At 42.8% G+C, this 18,361-nt stretch overlaps 1 protein-coding gene across 6 annotated transcripts in view; it reads left to right on the top strand.

Moving 5' to 3' along the window:
• Nucleotides 1-18,361, top strand: part of ralgps2 (Ral GEF with PH domain and SH3 binding motif 2) — a 397,302-nt gene that overhangs the window by 78,199 nt on the left and 300,742 nt on the right. The gene's annotated exons all lie outside the window — the stretch shown is intronic.

The raw sequence follows: 18,361 nt of genomic DNA, 5'->3' as shown, positions 1-18,361 counted from the left end.
GCCACCAACTTTGGTATATAAGCTGTGCACCCATATCTGCCTGCTCCACTATTTCATTTAAGATATGCAAATTTAGGGTGCATTTCCTTTTCTCAGTTTTAAAATATATTACTTATGGTATTTTTCGGTTCACCACCTGCCTGCGCATTTTATCAGCCTATACCCTCTTGCAGTATTTGTGAAGTGTCAGACCAATTCATCAATCTTCCTATTTTAGGGTTGATAATTTTCAACATTAAGGGTTAACTGAGTCCAGATAGGTCATTTTCATCTGCTGCTCTCTTTGCTAAATCTTGTCTATCTAGAAAGACAAGGGCAGCAGATACATAGGAACACCACCACCTCCAAGTTCTCCTTCAAGCCACTCACCGTCCTGTTTTGGAAATATATTACTGTTCCTTCACTGTCGCTGGGTCCAAATCCTGGAATTCCCTCCCTAATGGCATTGTGGGTCAATCTACAGCAGGAGGACAGCAGCAGTTCAAGAAGGCAACATATTGTATTTGAAGTCCCATATAAACTACACTGACTGTATTTGCTTTGTTTAGCCTGTCTGTGTTCTTTCCTCAAAAGTCTATAATATTGGCTAAACACAGCCAACCTTCAGGAAATCTATGCTCACTGATGCCAATTAACATTGTGTGTCAAGTGAGTTTATTCCTATTAGAGACCATAACAGTGAACTGATATCTGAAATAAAATAAATTAGCTTAAAATTTCCAAACTGGTTTCTGTTTTCTTTTCACTTGTGATTTAGTTTCACAGATGTGTTCAAAGTTAGTGTCTGAACCTTCTCAATCATCGTTCGCTTCCCTCGATATAAATAGTTAGACCCTGATCATTTGTCTATTTCAGATTAAATAGCTTTCTATTAGGTTTATGTAATCTCAAATTTAACCTTTCGAAACTGAGGCTAACATATTTAGTGCATGAATTATTTCTCTGCAATCTTGAGGTTTTCATCCACTTCCTATTGGCTAATTTTGATTATACATTTAGTCCTCTTATGTATTTAGAGAAGGCTTTCATTGTTCCTTGCATGAACAAGTTTGCTTTCCTATAAACATAATGACTCTCAACTCTCGTTACCACACTTTTTTGGAAGCCTTCGACTTATCACATGTCCCTAACAGTCTACTCCAATCAATTTTTGAAAGTTCTTATCTCATAACCATTAAAATTTGCCTTAGTCCAATTAAAAAGTTCAATATTTATGAAAGACTTATCCTTTTCCATAACTATTTTAAAACAGGTAGTGCTATGATCTCCAGATCCAAAGTGTTGCCTGGCTATCACTTCAGTCACTTGCCCTATCATATTACCTCAGAGAAGGTCAAGTTTTTCTCTTTCTCTTTAGTAGGACCATTTACATATTGGTAAAGAAAATTTTCTTGAACACATTTGAAGACTACTTCACCATCTAAACATTTAACACCATGGTGCTCCAGTTTGTGTTTGGAAAATTAAAATCATCTACTATTATCTTATTAATTTTGCACATATCTGAGATCACTGTATATATTTTTCCGTCAATTTCCTTCTGGCTATTTGCGAATATATAATACAAGTCCATCGAGGTGATCATTCCTTTTTTAATTCTAATTTCAACCCATATGTTTACACTGGATGAGTTTTCAAAAATATCTTGTTTAATTACAGCAGGAGTGTTTCCCTTAATCAGAAACACCACTTTCCCGCTGCTTTTGCCTCCTGCTATCCTTCCTATAATATATGAAACCTAGAACATTGAGCCTCCACTCTTGTTCATCTCTCAGTCAAGTTTCTGTAATTGCTATGATGTCCTAATCCTAGGTTCCCAAACATGTCCTGAGTTCATCAGCTTTACCAGTCGGATCCTTTTGAATTGATATAAATGCAATTTAGTCCTTCAGAGTTACTTCGTTCTCTGACTTGCTCTCGTCTGTCTTTTCTAACGGACTTGTTATTTTCAGATTTAAAACCATTGTTATCTATATTTCTATTTACTCTGCTACTAGAATTTCACCCCACCCAATAGTTTACAATCTCCCTTAACAGAATTAGCAAATCTTTTTGCTGGGTTATTCATCCCTTTCCAGTACAGGGGAAACCCATTGTTTAAAAATGGAGTTTTCTGCCCCAGAACAGATCCCAATGATCCAAGAACCTGAATTGCTGAACATTACACTGCCTCTTCAGCCATTGATTTATCTCCTCAATCTTTTAATCTTTCCCTCCGTTGAGCTTGGCACACTGGGTGTAAACCAAAGATTATTACTTTGAGGTTGTGTGTGTTTCTTAATTTTCTGCCTAATCTCATATATGGTTGAAGTCATACCTGATACATAGGAAGATGGTTGTTGGAGGTCAATCATCTCAGCTCCAGGTCATCTCTGTAGGAGTTCCTCAGAGTAGCGTCCGAGGCCCAACCGTCTTCAACTGCTTACACAAATACCTTACCTCCACCATAAGGTCAGAAGTGGGGATGTTTGCCAATGATTGCATAACTTTCAGTACCATGTGTGACTCCTTGACCAGGAACTCAACTGGATTCGCCACATAAACATAGTGGCTACAAGAGCAGACCAGAAGCTAGAAATACTGCAAAGCGTGTCCACCACCTACAAGGCACAAGTCAGGAGTGTGATGGAATTCTCCCCACTTCCCTGGCTGAGTGTAGCCCCAACAATCAAGAAGCTTGACACCATCCAGAACAAAGTAGCCTGCTTCACTGGCACGACATCCACACCATCCCCCAACGACACTCAGCAGCTTAGGAAGAGGATAGAAATAAAAACTGAGGGAAATGTCGGGTATCACATTTTGGATATTTAACCATTTGTCTTGTAAAACAGGTTCCACTTGTATTTCAGAACAACAAAAGAAAAATAAAATATTGAGAGTTCCAACAAGAATGTTGAAGCTTAAGAAGGGGGTCAGGCCAGAAACAATGTTGAACTGAATTAGAGATGACTCCCGCTGAAAGCAAGAATATTCAACTTGCAATCCAGGCCAGTACGGCATGGTTTTTTTTTAAAGTTATTGGAGATGGAGTAATTGAACTACAGTTGGTGTAAGCAGTAATTTGTTACACCAAATGTATATTCGCTTGCTGTATAAGTAAAAGGAATTTAACCGTCTCATGTCATCTTCTCCAAATAAACCACTTTGCTTTCCGATAGGATAGCAACTTATCATTTCCACTAAATATGTTTTTATATCTAATTCATAAAGGTCACTGATCCCCGAAATAAAAAACAAAAGAAATGTGGATGCTGTAACTCAGAAAACAAAACAGAAATCGCTGGAAATGCTTAGCAGGTCTGGCAGCATGTGTGAAGGATAAAACAAAGTTAACATTTCGGGTCTGGTGACCCTTCCTCAGAACTCCTGGAGCAAAGACCTGAACCATCACCTCCCTCCTCCTCATGGCTGAGCCCATCCTCATCCTCAACAACTTCTCTTTTAACTCCTCTCATTTTCCTCAGGCAAGAGGGGTGGCCATGGTGCCCGTATGGGCCCAAATTATGCCTGTCTCTTTGTGGGACATGTGGAACATTCCTTGTTCCAGTCCAATTCCGGCCCCACCCACAACTGTTTCTCCAGTATATAGATGCTATCATTGGTGCTGCTTCCCTCTCTCATCCGGAATTGAAAAACTTCATCAATTTTGCCTCCAACTTCCACCCTGCCCTCACTTTCACCTGGTCTATCTCTGATTCCTCCCTTCCCTTCCTCGTCATTTCTGTTTCTATTTCTGGGGATAGACTTGCCACGAATACCCACTGCAAACCTACTGACTCTCGCAGCTGTTCTGAGGAAGGGTCACTTGACCCGAACATTAACTCTGTTTTTTCCATCACAGATGCTGCCAGACTTGCTGAGCTTTTCCAGCAATTTCTGTTTGGTCACTGATGCACTGCTGGCTGTGCTATGCTATCATTATTAATTATTAGACAGTTTGGGCAATTATCTGAATACAACTGCCCTGCATTCTTCTAATTGGATCTGGGAGGATATCTAAGGCAGAGCCAGGAGTTGCAGTCAAGTTTTCCGTTGTCATTTCTCATTGTCATTAGTATTTGCTACTTTCTCAGGACAGGACAAACGTGCAAATTGTGAAATTCTTTATTGTATCAGCCATCCCCACAATTTGTGTGATATTAAGATCCAGTTTGGTGTCATCTAATTAGTGATTTTATTCTCTTTCAAATTCTCTTTTATCCTTCCTAATTTTCTGATCCTACAGTTGTATTTCTTGATAAATATTCAATGGTTTTTCTTGAGATAGTCCAGATTGAATGAAAATTGGGTAATTACTGAAATGATTGACTTATTTTATTTACATTTAATATGATGGTCTAACTGCTATTCAAACTGTTAATATGAAAATTGGAATATTATTCAGTGAACATTTCAGAAGGTGAATTAACTTATTTGTCTGCATGCAATACTGTTCCAAAGTCTTTGGAAGCTGAACACAGGATGGTTGGCACTTTAAAAACAACAAAGTAGGGTATTTTGGTATTCCCTCATGAACCATCTTTTTCTTTGATACTTTGAAAGTTGTATTTGTAAGCAAAAGTTATGGCTGCTGTCTTGAAAAGTTGCATCTTACAATAAACCATTGGTTCCCATAAAAAGCAAAGTTAAAATTGCTGTTGGGTTCTATAGGACCTTGCTTGCCAGCAAAAAACAAATATTTACATATTATAACATCTAACTTCCAATATTTTGCATTGGTAAGTGAGAAAACACAAGATATATTTAAAAATAATAAAAATGTAACTTGCCTACACTACAGCTACCATCTTAGTGGTGATCCTGCTTCCTGATCCTCCTAGTCACTTTCAACCCTATGATTTGTGGCCTCCGCCAAACCCAATCTACACTTTTGCTACTTCCTTCTCCTAGACTTTTATTCTGTTGCTCTGTCAAAACTCCCTCCCTTACAGTATATGAATGAACAACATGCTACTACCACTCTTTCAAGGGCCATGAAGAATTAGCAATATCAATTGGCCTAACTGGTGACGCCCATCAAAAAAGAATAGATTTAAAACATGCTGCCTCCTGTAAAATGGTCTACTCTCTAACCTTCCTGTTTTTGGAGTGAAGCAAACACAATAGTATATAATTGTTGCCATCTAATGAACTTATGCAATATTTATCATATATATGTTTGATGCTTACTCATTTCCAGACAAAGGAAAATGGAAAGAAATGCTAAAATAGTTTGATGACATGAAAGTTTATTGACATTTAGCTTTGAAAACAAGCTATTGCTTCTGGTAGTTCATGATTCAAAAGTTAAAGGTTAAGATTAGTTCAAAATTTTGCACCTCAGAAAAATGGGCACCACATTTTACTTCTAAAAATGTTATTTTATATTTCAAATTTTGAGGCTCCTGGTGCCTGTTATAACTACAGATTTATCAATTTATACTGCATGCACAGGCTCAGACACACATGCACACCCACCCAAAAGGGACCTTGTACAAGAAAGTTTTAATTCTAAAATGTTCCAAAAAGTTCTGAAAGATTTAGGCTATCTGTAATTCTGAATTAAATAAATTAGAAATCATGGAAAGAGACTGCATAACAACTGAACAAGGCTTGATATATGTCTACCTGGCAATTATGTTTATGGTCCGTGTTAACTCTGTCAAAGTTGAGCATTTGTGCTGTATTTAAGGTGATTGAGGTTTTGGCCAGTGACAAGTATGCATGTTACTAAAGTATGGAAACCAGAATGTTGGAATGTATGTATGTCTTCTAGCTGTTTTACAGATTGAATCATTTGAACATGCTATCCTTTTCAAGGGTACTAGTACTTTTAATAATAAAGAACACACACCAGCCTATGACTTATTGGCACATATTCGCCTTCGTTCATGATGTTCCAGATGTCACTTTGATTCCAAGTAAATAAAGATAGAAAAAAGTTCAGTCAACCAGATGCATTACAGAAATGAGTAGAAGACTGAAAATGCATGTCAAACAGTAGCTTTTAAGGAGACATTTCAAGTTATTAATGGATGTTGAAATATAGCAAATATTTGGTGTGGAGTTCTGTAGGACAAGAAAGAGCACTGTCAAGCAAGTAATCCCCTTCCTGAATCCAGTTCCTTAAGAATCCAGGTAAAAAGCTCCTGCCAAATGGGGTGGACATTATGTCTGGATGGTCTCACATTTTCTCCATTACCAAGCCTTGGTTTCTTAACTCTCAAATGATTAACTTGCAAGGACAAAACCAAGAAAATGCTCCTGAGAAAGTCTGACGTTCTTGTCAAAGTGTGGCAGTATTGACATTAATGACTGGGTGAAACTTGCGCCCAATCATACAGAATGCCATCAACTTGTCTATCAGCTTTTGATGACAACATTGTGATATTCAGACACAGCAGCAGTGGAAAACGAAGTAAAGCAAGCCAATCTTGCACAGTGCACCCATTGTGCTGTGGGTTGTCCTCCCATATGTGCCCAGTGATCAAAAGGCTGAGAATGGGTTTCTCCAGTTACATGATAACCCAAAGTAGAAATTGTGAATAAATGTCACTATAAGTTAAGGGACAGCCAACAATATAATAAAGTATAAGCTGGCTGAAAACTGTGCCACAATTGTGGTGTAGCCAGGGAAAAAATACTTCTGACTAGAAATTGCGAGAGTGAGGCTGTGGGAGGACAGGGGCAAAAAGGGGCTTCACATGTGTTGTGTAGTGAGAGAATTGTGTGGATTTTAGGTTATATTCTGAAAAGATTGAGGCACAGGGGGCCAGGGCTATTGGGAAATGGGATGTTGGCTGCAGTCACTCCAACTTGCCTGGATATACTTCCAAAAAAAAGAGTGAAGTAAAGGTGATTAATTTCTGAATAATGATTTGAGCAGTACTGAGGTGATGTGCAGGCAGACATGAGAGTGCATAGGTAAACTGTTCAACAAGATCAGCAATATTTACCAGAAGTCACAAGAAAATGTACCAGTCAAACTGGGGCACTGGTCTAGAATAGAATTGCTGCATTTTGTGATGGATTTGGAATGTGAACAGAAACAAATTGCAGGGCTGTGGGTAAAAAGTGGGCAGTGGTACAAGATAACTTGTCTTTGCAGAGAACAATACAACATGTTTGCAGTCTAAACCATTACTGCCTTGCCTGTGAATGAGAGTTTTAAGTTATTCAGTATACATGGTATTTGGCAGTATGTAGGTGGCATTTAAATATCACTGTCAATGCAGAAAGATGTTCAAAGGATTTCTCAGGACTGTTATCTAAAAAAATGTAACACTGAGTGCAAAACCAGATCTTAGGACAGTTGGTTAAAAGCTTCGTCATCAAGAGTTCTTTTAAGCAACAAATTCATTGAATCAAAATGGTTTTAACAGAGAATGAATCCTTCAGCCTCAAGCCTGTCCCTGTTCTCTGCAAGAACAAGCTAACTTGTCCTACTGCCCACTTTATATCCACTGCTCTGCAATTTGGTCCTGTTCAGATTCTTAAACCCATTCTCCTTTGGACAGCACAGTGGTTGGTGCTGCTGCCTTACATATCTCGGGACCCGGGTTTCATTTCCACCCTGGGGTGGCTTGTGGAGTCTGCATGTTCTCCGTGTGTCTGTGTCGGTTTCCTCTGGGTGCTGCAGTTCCCTCTCACAGTCCAAAGATGACCTGATTAGGTGGATTGACCATTTCTAAATTGCCCACAGTGTCCAGAGATGTGTGGGTTAGGTGGATTAGCCAGGGGAAATACAGGATTACAAGAATAGAATAAGGGGTTGGTCTGGGTGGGATGCTTTCTGAAGAGCTGAATGGTGTCCTTCCACTCTGTAGAGATTCTCTGATTTGAAAACCATAAGAGGATTTATGTCAACAATCTTTTTGGGCAATACATTCCAGAACATCTTAAAGAAGTGAAAGAAGTAGCCTGACACAAGTTACAGGAGGAAATTTCACAGTTTAGGGTGTGAAACGAAGGCAATGGCTACAGTGATAAGATGATGAAAATTGTGTCTGTATAAAGGGCCAAAATTAGAGGAATGTGCTTACGTTTATTCAGAAAGTTTGTGCGGCTATCAGTTTTCAGATGTATCCTTATGTTATTTTGAGGGCATTTGGTTAGGGACTTGTATTGGAGTCATACAGATATACAGCATGGAAATAGACCCTTCGGTCCAACTTGTCCATGCTGACTAGATATTCTAAATAAATCTAGTTCCATTTACCAGCATTTGACTCAAATCCACCTAAACCATTCCTATTCATATACCCATCCAGATGCCTTTTAAATGTTGTATATCTACCAGCCTCCAGCACTTCCTGTGGCAGTTCATTCCATACACTCACTACTCTCTGTGTGAATAAGTTGCCCTTAGTCCCTTTAAATCATCGACCTCTCACCTTAAATCTGTGCCCTCTAGTTTTGGACTCTTCCACCCCAGGGCAAAGACCTTGGGTATTTACCCTATCCATGCCCTTCATGAATTGAATGCTCTGAGGTGGGACTCCATGTTGTTGCCACTTTTGAACTTGGATTTTATCTTTTGGCTCATTTGCAGCATCTCAACTTAATCCCCTTAAAATTTAGCATTGGTTCAAGTTGCACATGGACATCTTGCAGAATCCCCAACACAGACTGTGGCCGAATTGCTTAGGAAATTGTAGGTTCAGCAGGGCAATTCCCTTTATATATAGAACCAGTTGGAAGTCTCTCCTTAAGTTCGAGAATTGGGGGTATTCCACTGATGTTAAGTAGATAGTTGCTCAGGGAGAGGTAGACTATTAAATGCCCAGTCTAACTCCTGATTAAGTATTAAACTGAAGCCCCAAATTACTTCACTCACCTCAACCATTCACTCAGGTTCAATTCCAGCCATGGGAAACTGTCTGTGTAGAGTTTGCACATTCTCCTTGTGTCTGTGTGGGTTTCCTCTGAGTGCTCTGGCTTTCTCCCACAGTTGAAAGACATGCAGGTTAGGTGGATTGGCCACGCTGAATTGTACATAGTGTCCAGGGATGCTGGATAGGTGGATTAGCTATGGGAAATGCAGGGTTACAGGAATAGGGGTGTGGGGCTGGGTCTGGGTGGGATGCTTTTTGGAGGACTGGTGTGGACTTGGGTTGAATGGCCCTTTTCTATGCTGTAGGGATTCTATGAAAAGAATATTGGTTGAAAGTTTAGCTTACAAGAGGATAAAAGTTGCATACAGTTATTGTTTATCTCCATCTATTGGTCAACTTAATAAAGAGCAAATCTTGGTACACCCAGTGTTGTTTGAGAAGCAGTAAGACAATCACAGATGATTTGACAGACATAGGACTAAGAATAAATAAATGATTGGAGATATTGTACTTGCCCTGTATGATGGACTGTGTGCTTTTTGGGAATTCGAAACAATTTTTTGTGTGTTCGTTCTTTCAAGAACTAGCTTTCTCTGAGAAAAGATTTCTGGTGAAGCATCTAGGATCCAGTAAATGCGCACATGACCAATTTACCTGGGAAAGTAACAATGGAATGGCAAAAGGCTCAACAAGAAAGAGTATGGTTCTGGTTGAATCTGTTTTTTTTAAGAGTTGAGAACAGTCTGACTGCAGGACAAAGAATATTGCTTTTCAGCTGATTTCATTTAAAATACAGGCTGAAAAAGTTTAAAGCTCTTGGTTAACTAAAGGATTTGAACAGTGAGTGAGAGGTCAGTGATAGTCAAGATTATAAGGGAGAGAGAAAGGGTTCTAGATGCAAAGCACCAGAGTTAAAGGATACAAAAACCTGGAGAGTTCTGATCTGGGGTGTAAGACTCAGTTAAGACCATAAAATGTTGGAGCATGAGTTGGCCATTCCACCCTTCGAACCTGCTCCACCATTCAAAAAGATCAAGGCTGATCAGATAATTGTCAATTCTACTTTCGCGTCTTTAACCCATAACCATTGATTTCCTTACTGATTAAAAATTTGTCTATCTCAGCCTTGAATATTCTTAACAATGCAACCTTGACAGCTCTCTGGTAAAGAATTCCACAGATTTACTACCATCCAGAAGAATGAAAATTGCTGCTCATCACTGTATTAACTAGGCAACACATCACTCTGGGATTATGCGCCTGGTCCTAAAGATGGGATACATCCTTTCTGCATTTATCCTGTCAAGTCCTGTAAGAATCTTAAATGTTTCAATAAGGTCACCTCTCATTCTTCTAAACTCCCCAAAAATCCAAGCCCAATCTATTCAACCACTCCGAATTAGAAAAGCCCTCCATTATTGGAAACAGGCTAGTGAACCTTTCGTGGACCACCTCTAAGGACATTGTATCATTCCTTAGCCCAGCGGACCTGAAATTTCACACTATTCTAGATATGGTTTGGCTTGTGCTTTGTACAGTTTCAGCAACACTTCCCTATTATTGTACTCCATTCCCTCTGAAATAAAGGGCGACAGTCCATTTGCCTTCGCTGCTGAACCTATATGCTATCTTCTGTGATTCATGCACGAGGACCCACAAATCCCTCTGAGGCGGTTTTCTGCAGTCTCTATTCATCTGCTAAATTGGGAAGATGTAAGATTACGCTCATTTCAAACAATCTGTCAAGTGCTGCAGACTTACTTGACACGTCTATATCCATCTGCAGCCTTCTTGTGTCATCCTCACCACTTAGCTGCCACCTATTTTTGTGTCATCCACCGACTTGTTTGACAGCACATCCACTTATGCTATCTAAACCATTTATAAAAATTGTGGACCCAGCACTGATCCCTATGACATTCCACTAGTTACAGATTGCCTTCCATGCTCCCATTATCCCAAATCCCTGTCTTCTGTTAGTTAATCAGTCTTATATCCATGGTAATATCCTGTCCTCAACATCATGGGTTCTTACCTTATTAACTGGGGAGGTGATGGCCTAGTGGTATTATTGCTGGACTATTAATCCGGAGTCCCAGATAACATTCTGGGGATTTAGGTTCAAATCCTGCCATGGAAGATGGTGGAATTTGAATTCAATAAATATCTGGAATTAAGAGTGTAGTGATGACCATGAATCCATTGTCAATTGTTGGAAAAATCCATCTGGTTCACTAATGTCCTTTAGGGAAGGAAACCGCCATCCTTACCTGGTCTGGCCTACATGTGACTCCAGACTCACAGCAATGGGCCTGGGCAGTTAGGAATGGGTGATAGGTGATGGCCTAGCCAGCGATGCCTTCATCCTGTGAATGAATAAAGAAAAGTAGATGAAGGAGGTATTGAATTAGCAGACCACAACTAGGTTTGTTGGAGCAGAACTAAAGGGAACGCTTGACCAGAAGTAAGCACAAGGCCCAAGAAATCTCCGTCTCTATAAAAGAATCTTCAAATGGTACTCTGACCAAGTGGTTAATCTTGCAAATTTTGAAAATATTTGTCTTGCCGTTTGGTCTGTAATTCAAATTGGTGTTCAAAAGACATTTGAATCAAGAGAATAAAATGTGAGGCTGGATGAACACAGCAGGCCCAACAGCATCTCAGGAGCACAAAAGCTGACGTTTCGGGCCTGGACCCTTTATCAGAGAGGGGGATGGGTGAGGGTTCTGGAATAAATAGGGAGAGAGGAGGAGGCGGACCGAAGATGGAGAGAAAAGAAGAAAGGTGGAGAGGAGAGTATAGGTGGGGAGGTAGGGAGAGGATAGGTCAGTCCAGGGAAGACGGACAGGTCAAGGAGGTGGGATGAGGTTAGTAGGTAGGAGATGGAGGTGCGGCTTGGGGTGGGAGGAAGGGATGGGTGACCTACAAAGAGGCAGGCATAGCTTGGGCCCATGTGGGTGCCCATGGCCACCCACTTTGTCTGTAGGAAGTGGGAGGAATCAAAAGAGAAGTTGTTGAGGGTGAGCATGAGCTCGGCTAGGCGGATGAGGGTGTCAGTGGAGGGGGACTGGTAGGGCCTGCGGGACAGGAAGAAGCGGAGGGCCTTGAGGCCATCTGCATGCGGAATACAGGTGTATAGGGACTGGACGTCCATGGTGAAAATGAGGTGTTGGGGGCCAGGGAATAGGAAGTCCTGGAGGAGGTGGAGGGCGTGGGTGGTGTCATGGACGTAGGTAGGGAGTTCCTGGACCAAAGGGGAGAAAATGGAGTGCAGATAGGTGGAGATGAGTTCGGTGGGGCAAGAACAGGCTGAGACAATGGGTCGACCAGGGCAGGCAGGTTTGTGGATTTTGGGAAGAAGATAGAAACGGGCTGTGCGGGGTTGGGGAACAATGAGGTTGTAGGCTGTGGGTGGGAGGTCCCCTGAGGTGATGAGGTCATGAATCGTGTTGAAGATGATGGTTTCGTGCTCGGGTGTGGGATCATGATCGAGGGGGCGGTAGGAGGTGGTGTCGGAGAGTTGGCGTTTGGCCTCGGCGATGTAGAAGTCAGTGCGCCATACTACCACTGCGCCACCCTTGTCTGCAGGTTTGATGGTGAGGTTGCGGTTGGAGCGGAGGGCTGCCCGTTCTGCGGGGGAGAGGTTGGAGTGGGTGAGAGGGGTGGAGAGGTTGAGGCGGTTAATGTCTCGACGGCAGTTGGAGATGAAGAGGTCGAGGGAAGGTAGGAGGCCTGGGGGTGGTGTCCAGGAGGAGGACTTGTGTTGGAAGCGGGAGAAGGGGTCAGTGGAGGGAGGGTTAGGTTCCCGGTTGAAGAAGTAAGCATGGAGGCGAAGGCGGCGGAAAAACTGTTCTATGTCCAACATGGAGTACAATAATAGGGAAGTGTTGCTGAAACTATACAAAGCACAAGCCAAACCATATCTAGAATAGTGTGAAATTTCAGGTCCCCTGGGCTAAGGAATGATACAATGTCCTTAGAGGTAGTCCAGGAAGGGTTCACTAGCCTGTTTCCTCCTCTCGGTTCGCAATAAACAACTGCACCTCCTAGTCGCAAACCATTTACACTCCTCCTCCCATTCTTTAGATGACAATTCCATCATGGGCCTCCTGCAGTCCCACAATGATGCCACCCGAAGGTTGCAGGAACAGCAACTCATATTCCGCTTGGGAACCCTGCAGCCCAATGGTATCAATGTGGACCTCACCAGCTTCAAAATCTCCCCTTCTCCCACCGCATCCCAAAACCAGCCCAGTTCGTCCCCTCCCCCACTGCACCACACAACCAGCCCAGCTCTTCCCCCCCCCACCCACTGCATCCCAAAACCAGTTCAACCTGTCTCTGCCTCCCTAACCTGTTCTTCCTCTCACCCATCCCTTCCTCCCACCCCAAGCCGCACCTCCATCTCCTACCTATTGACCTCATCCCACCTCCTTGACCTGTCCGTCTTCTCTGGACTGACTATCCCCTCCCTACCTCCCCACCTATACTCTCCTCTCCACCTATCTTCTTTTCTCTCCATCTTCGGTCCGCCTCCCCCTCTCTCCCTATTTATTCCAGAACCCTCACCCCATCCCCCTATCTGATGAAGGGTCCAGGCCCGAAACGTCAGCTTTTGTGCTCCTGAGATGCTGCTTGGCCTGCTGTGTTCATCCAGCCTCACATTTTATTATCTTGGATTCTCCAGCATCTGCAGTTCCCATTATCACTTTGAATCAAGAGGCTTTGTCGAGAAAAATAAATCACTCTATTTGTTCTGTAAAATATTAATACTGAAATAAATCAGTATTAGTAGGGAAATGATGTTGAGCAAATTGATGGGTTAAATGCTGAAAATTCCCTGGCGCCCAATAATCTACACCCTGGGGCACTTAAGGAAGTGACTCTAGAAATAGATGCATTGGTGGTCATCTTTAAAGATTCTGTCGATTCTGCAACAGTTGCTATGTATTTGGAGAGTAGCTTATGTAACCCCATTATTTAAAGAGTGAAGTAGAGAGAAAACAGGAAGTTATGGATGGGTTATACTGACATGGAAACATGCTCGGGTCTATTATAAAAGACTTAGATTTGGAGAATAGTAGTAGAATTGGACAGAGCCAGCATTGTTTTGTGAAAAGAAAATCAAGAAAAAGAAAAGCTTTTCTGGAATTTTAGAATGTAACCAGGGCGTCAAACCAGTGACAGGTTAGCATTGGATTAGAGGTAGTGTGCAGACAAGAATAGAGACCTTCACAAATGCTGCCAGACCTACTGAGTTTCTTCAGCAATTTCTGTTTTTGTTTCAGTTCAGTATCTGCTGATAGAGAACAGGTTGGCAGATAGAAAACAAAAAGAAGAATAAACAAGCCTTGGTTCAAGTGGTAGGCAGTGGCTGGTGGGATACAACATGAAGCAATGCTTTTCTTCCAGTTACTTACAATATGTATTAATGCTTCAGATGAGGGAACTAAATGTAATATCTCCCAAGTTTGCAGCCAACACAGGGCTGCATGAGAGGAGAATGCAGTGATGGTTCAATGTGCTTTGGGCAAGTGCATGTCGGATTAAGTATGATGTGAATTGATATGAGGTTATTCACTTTGGTAGTGAAAATAAGGTAGGTGGTGATAGATTGGAAAGGTGGTGGTGCAACACGACCTGGAAGAACTTGTACACCAGTTGCTGAAAGTAAGCACGCCTGTGAAGAAGACAAATGGATTTGGTCTTCATAGAGAGAGGATACTAGTACAGGAGCAGTGAACATAGAACATAGAATTGTACAGCACAGTACAGGCCCTTCGGCCCATGATGCTGTGCCAAACTTTTACCCTAAATCTCAGGCCTATCTAACCTCCACCCCTACCTTATACTATCATCCATATGCCTATCTAATAGCCGCTTAGTTGCCCATAATGAGGCCGACTCCACTACCCTCTCCGGCAATGCATTCCACGCCCCTACGACTCTCTGAATAAAGAACCTACCTCTGACGTCTCCCCTACATCTACCTCCACTCACGTAAAAACTATGCCCCCTCGTAATAGCTACCTCCACCCGAGGAAAACGCCTCTGGCTGTCTACTCTATCAATAGAGATAATGGGAACTGCAGATGCAGGAGAATCCAAGACAACAAAATGTGAGGCTGGATGAACACAGCAGGCCAAGCAGCATCTCAGGAGCACAAAAGCTGACGTTTCGGGCCTAGACCCTTCATCAGAGAGGGGGATGGGGTGAGGGTTCTGGAATAAATAGGGAGAGAGGGGGAGGCGGACCGAAGATGGAGAGAAAAGAAGATAGGTGGAGAGAGTATAGGTGGGGAGGTAGGAGGGGATAGGTCAGTCCAGGGAAGACGGACAGGTCAAGGAGGTGGGATGAGGTTAGTAGATAGATGGGGGTGCGGCTTGGGGTGGGAGGAAGGGATGGGTGAGAGGAAGAACAGGTTAGGGAGGCAGAGACAGGTTGGACTGGTTTTGGGATGCAGTGGGTGGAGGGGAAGAGCTGGGCTGGTTGTGTGGTGCAGTGGGGGGAGGGGACGAACTGGGCTGGTTTAGGGATGCAATTGGGGAAGGGGAGATTTTGAAACTGGTGAAGTCCACATTGATACCATTAGGCTGCAGGGTTCCCAGGCGGAATATGAGTTGCTGTTACTGCAACCTTCGGGTGGCATCATTGTGGCACTGCAGGAGGCCCATGATGGACATGTCATCTAAAGAATGGGAGGGGGAGTGGAAATGGTTTGCGACTGGGAGGTGCAGTAGCTTGTTGCGAACTGAGCGGAGGTGTTCTGCAAAGCGATCTCCAAGCCTCCGCTTGGTTTCCCCAATGTAGAGGAAGCCACACCGGGTACAGTGGATGCAGTGGATACTCTATCAGTACCCCTGATCATTTTGTACACCTCTGTCAGGTCACTGCTCATCCTTTGTTGTTCTAAAGAGAAAAGCTCCAGCTCTCTCAGCCTTTCCTCATAATACCTTCCCTTCATTCCAGGCAACATTCTGGTAAATCTCCTTTGCACCTTTTCCAATGCTTCCACATCTTTCCTGTAATGAGGCAACCAGAACTGGACACAATACCCCAGATGTGGCTGAACCAGGGTTTTGTATAACTGAAGCATAACTTCTTGGCTCTTGAACTCAATCCCTCTATGAATGAAAGCTAACTCACCATACGCTTTCTTAACACCTCCATCCACCTGGATGACAGCTTTCAGGGAACTGTGGACATGAACCCCAAGATCCCTCTGCTCTTCCACATTGCCAAGAATCTTTCCGTTAACCCTATATTCTGCTTTCAAATTTGTCCTTACAAAATGAATCACCTCACACATCAGGGTTAAACTTCATCTGTCACTTGTCAGCCCAGTTCTGCATCCTATCAATATATCTTTGTAACCTAGAACAGCCCTCCGCACTATCCACAATTCGACCCACCTTCGTATCATTTGCGAACTTAAATTCTGCATCCAATCTGCCACATTTCGCCCTATCCCATGTCTCTTTAGTTTCTACATGGGCCTACCATGAGGAACCTTATCAAACGCCTTACTTAAATCCATGTATACCACATTCACTGTTCTCCCTTCATCCATGTGTTTGGTCACCTCTTCAAAGAATTCAGTAAGGTTTATGAGGCATGATCTACCCCTCACAAATCCATGCTGACTATCAAGAATCAAATTGCGCCTATCCAAGTGATCATAAATGCTATCTCTCAGAGCCCTTACCAATAACTTGCCCACCACTGAAGTAAGACTAACTGGCCTGTAATTCCCAGGGTTTTCCCAATCCCTTTTTTGAACAAGGGAATGACGTTTGCCATTCTTCAAGCTTCCGGCACTATACCCGTGGACAGTGAGGACGAAAATATCATTGCCAAAGGCCCTGCGATGTCTTTCCTCATTTCCCATAGAATGCTTGGATAAATCCCATCAGGCCCAGGGGACTTAACTATCTTCAAGTTCCTCAAAATTCCTAGTACACCTTCCTTACTAACATCCACCTCATCTGGCCTACCAGCCTGTTTCACACAGTCTTCCTCGACAGCTAAGTCCCTATCAGTTGTGAATACCGAAGAAAAATATTCATTAAGGACCTCTCCTATCTCTTTAGGTTCCGTATACAAATTCTCTTTAAAATCCTTGATCAACCCTACCCTTTCTCTGGTCATTCTCTTATTCCTCATGTATGTGTAAAAAGCCTTGGGGTTTTTCTTGATCCTATCTGCCAAGGTTTTCTCATGCTCCCTTATAGCTCTCCTAAGCCCTTTCTTCAGTTCTTTTCTGGCTAACTTGTATCCCTCTAGAGCCTTTTCCAATCCTTTTGTGAGCATCCTTCTTCCTCTTAACTAGTCGTTCGACCTCTCAAGAACTAAGGCTGCCTCACTCGACTGCATCTTCCCTGCCTGCTACAGACAAACATATCGAACACACACAGTATGTATTCCTTAAATAATCTCCATATTTGTGTAGTGCTCTTCCGGGACAGCATCTGTTCCCATTTTATGTCACCCAGTTCTTGCCTAACAGAATTATAACTACTCTTCCCCCAATTATACACCTTACCCTGCTGTATGTACCTATCGTTTTCCATGGCTATTGTAAAAATGGCAGAATTATAATCGCTACCGCCAAAATGCTCTCCTACCAACAGATCTGACACTTGGCTCAGTTCATTACGAAGTATCAAATCCAAAGTGGCCTCTCCTCATGTTGGTCTATCTACACATTGTGTCAGGAATCCTTCCTGAATGCACTGGACAAAATCTGCTCCATCTAAACTATTATACCTCTAAAGTTTCCAATCAATATTTGGAAAGTTGAAGTCACCCACGACTACAACCCTGTGACTTCTGCACCTTTCCCGTATCTGCCTCCCAATTCGTTTCTCCACTTCTGCAGCTATTAGGGGGTCTGTAAAAAAAAAAAACAACAAAGTGACTGCTCCTTTCTTATTCCTGTACTCAATCCCAACTGACTCTGTAGACAGAGGTAGTAGGAACGGCCGATGCTGGAGAATCTGAGATTACATGGTGTAAAGCTGAATGAACACAGCAGGCCAAGCAGTATCAGAGAAGCAGGAAAGCTTGACATTTCGGGTTGGGACCTTTCTTCAGAAATGGGGGCGGGGAAGGGGATTCTGAAATAAATAGGGAGACAGGGGGAGGTGGACAGAAGATAGATAAAGGAGAAGATAGGGTGAGAGGTGACATACAGGTTAAAGAGGCGGGGTTAGAGCCAGTGAAGGTGAATGTAAGTGTGGAGTTAGGGGGGGGATACGTCAGTCCAGGGAGGATGGACAGGTCGGGGGCACGGGATGAGGTTAGTGGGTAGGGGATGGGGGTAGGGCTTGAGGTGGGTGGAATAGTTAGGGAGGCGGGGACTAGCTGGACTGGTTTTGACATGTGGTTGGGGGTGGAGAGATTTTGAAGCTCGTGGAGTCCATATTGATACCCTTGGGTTGCAGAGTTCCCAAGCGAAATACGAGATGCTGTTCCTGCATCTTTCGGGTGGCGTCATTGTGGCAATGCAGGAGGCCCACAATGGACATGTTGTCTGAGGAGTGGG

The sequence above is a fragment of the Stegostoma tigrinum genome, chromosome 8 (assembly GCF_030684315.1).
Source record: "Stegostoma tigrinum isolate sSteTig4 chromosome 8, sSteTig4.hap1, whole genome shotgun sequence".
Lineage (NCBI taxonomy): Eukaryota > Metazoa > Chordata > Chondrichthyes > Orectolobiformes > Stegostomatidae > Stegostoma > Stegostoma tigrinum.
Note: the sequence above shows the minus strand (reverse complement) of the source record. Positions and strands in the feature narration are given on the sequence as shown.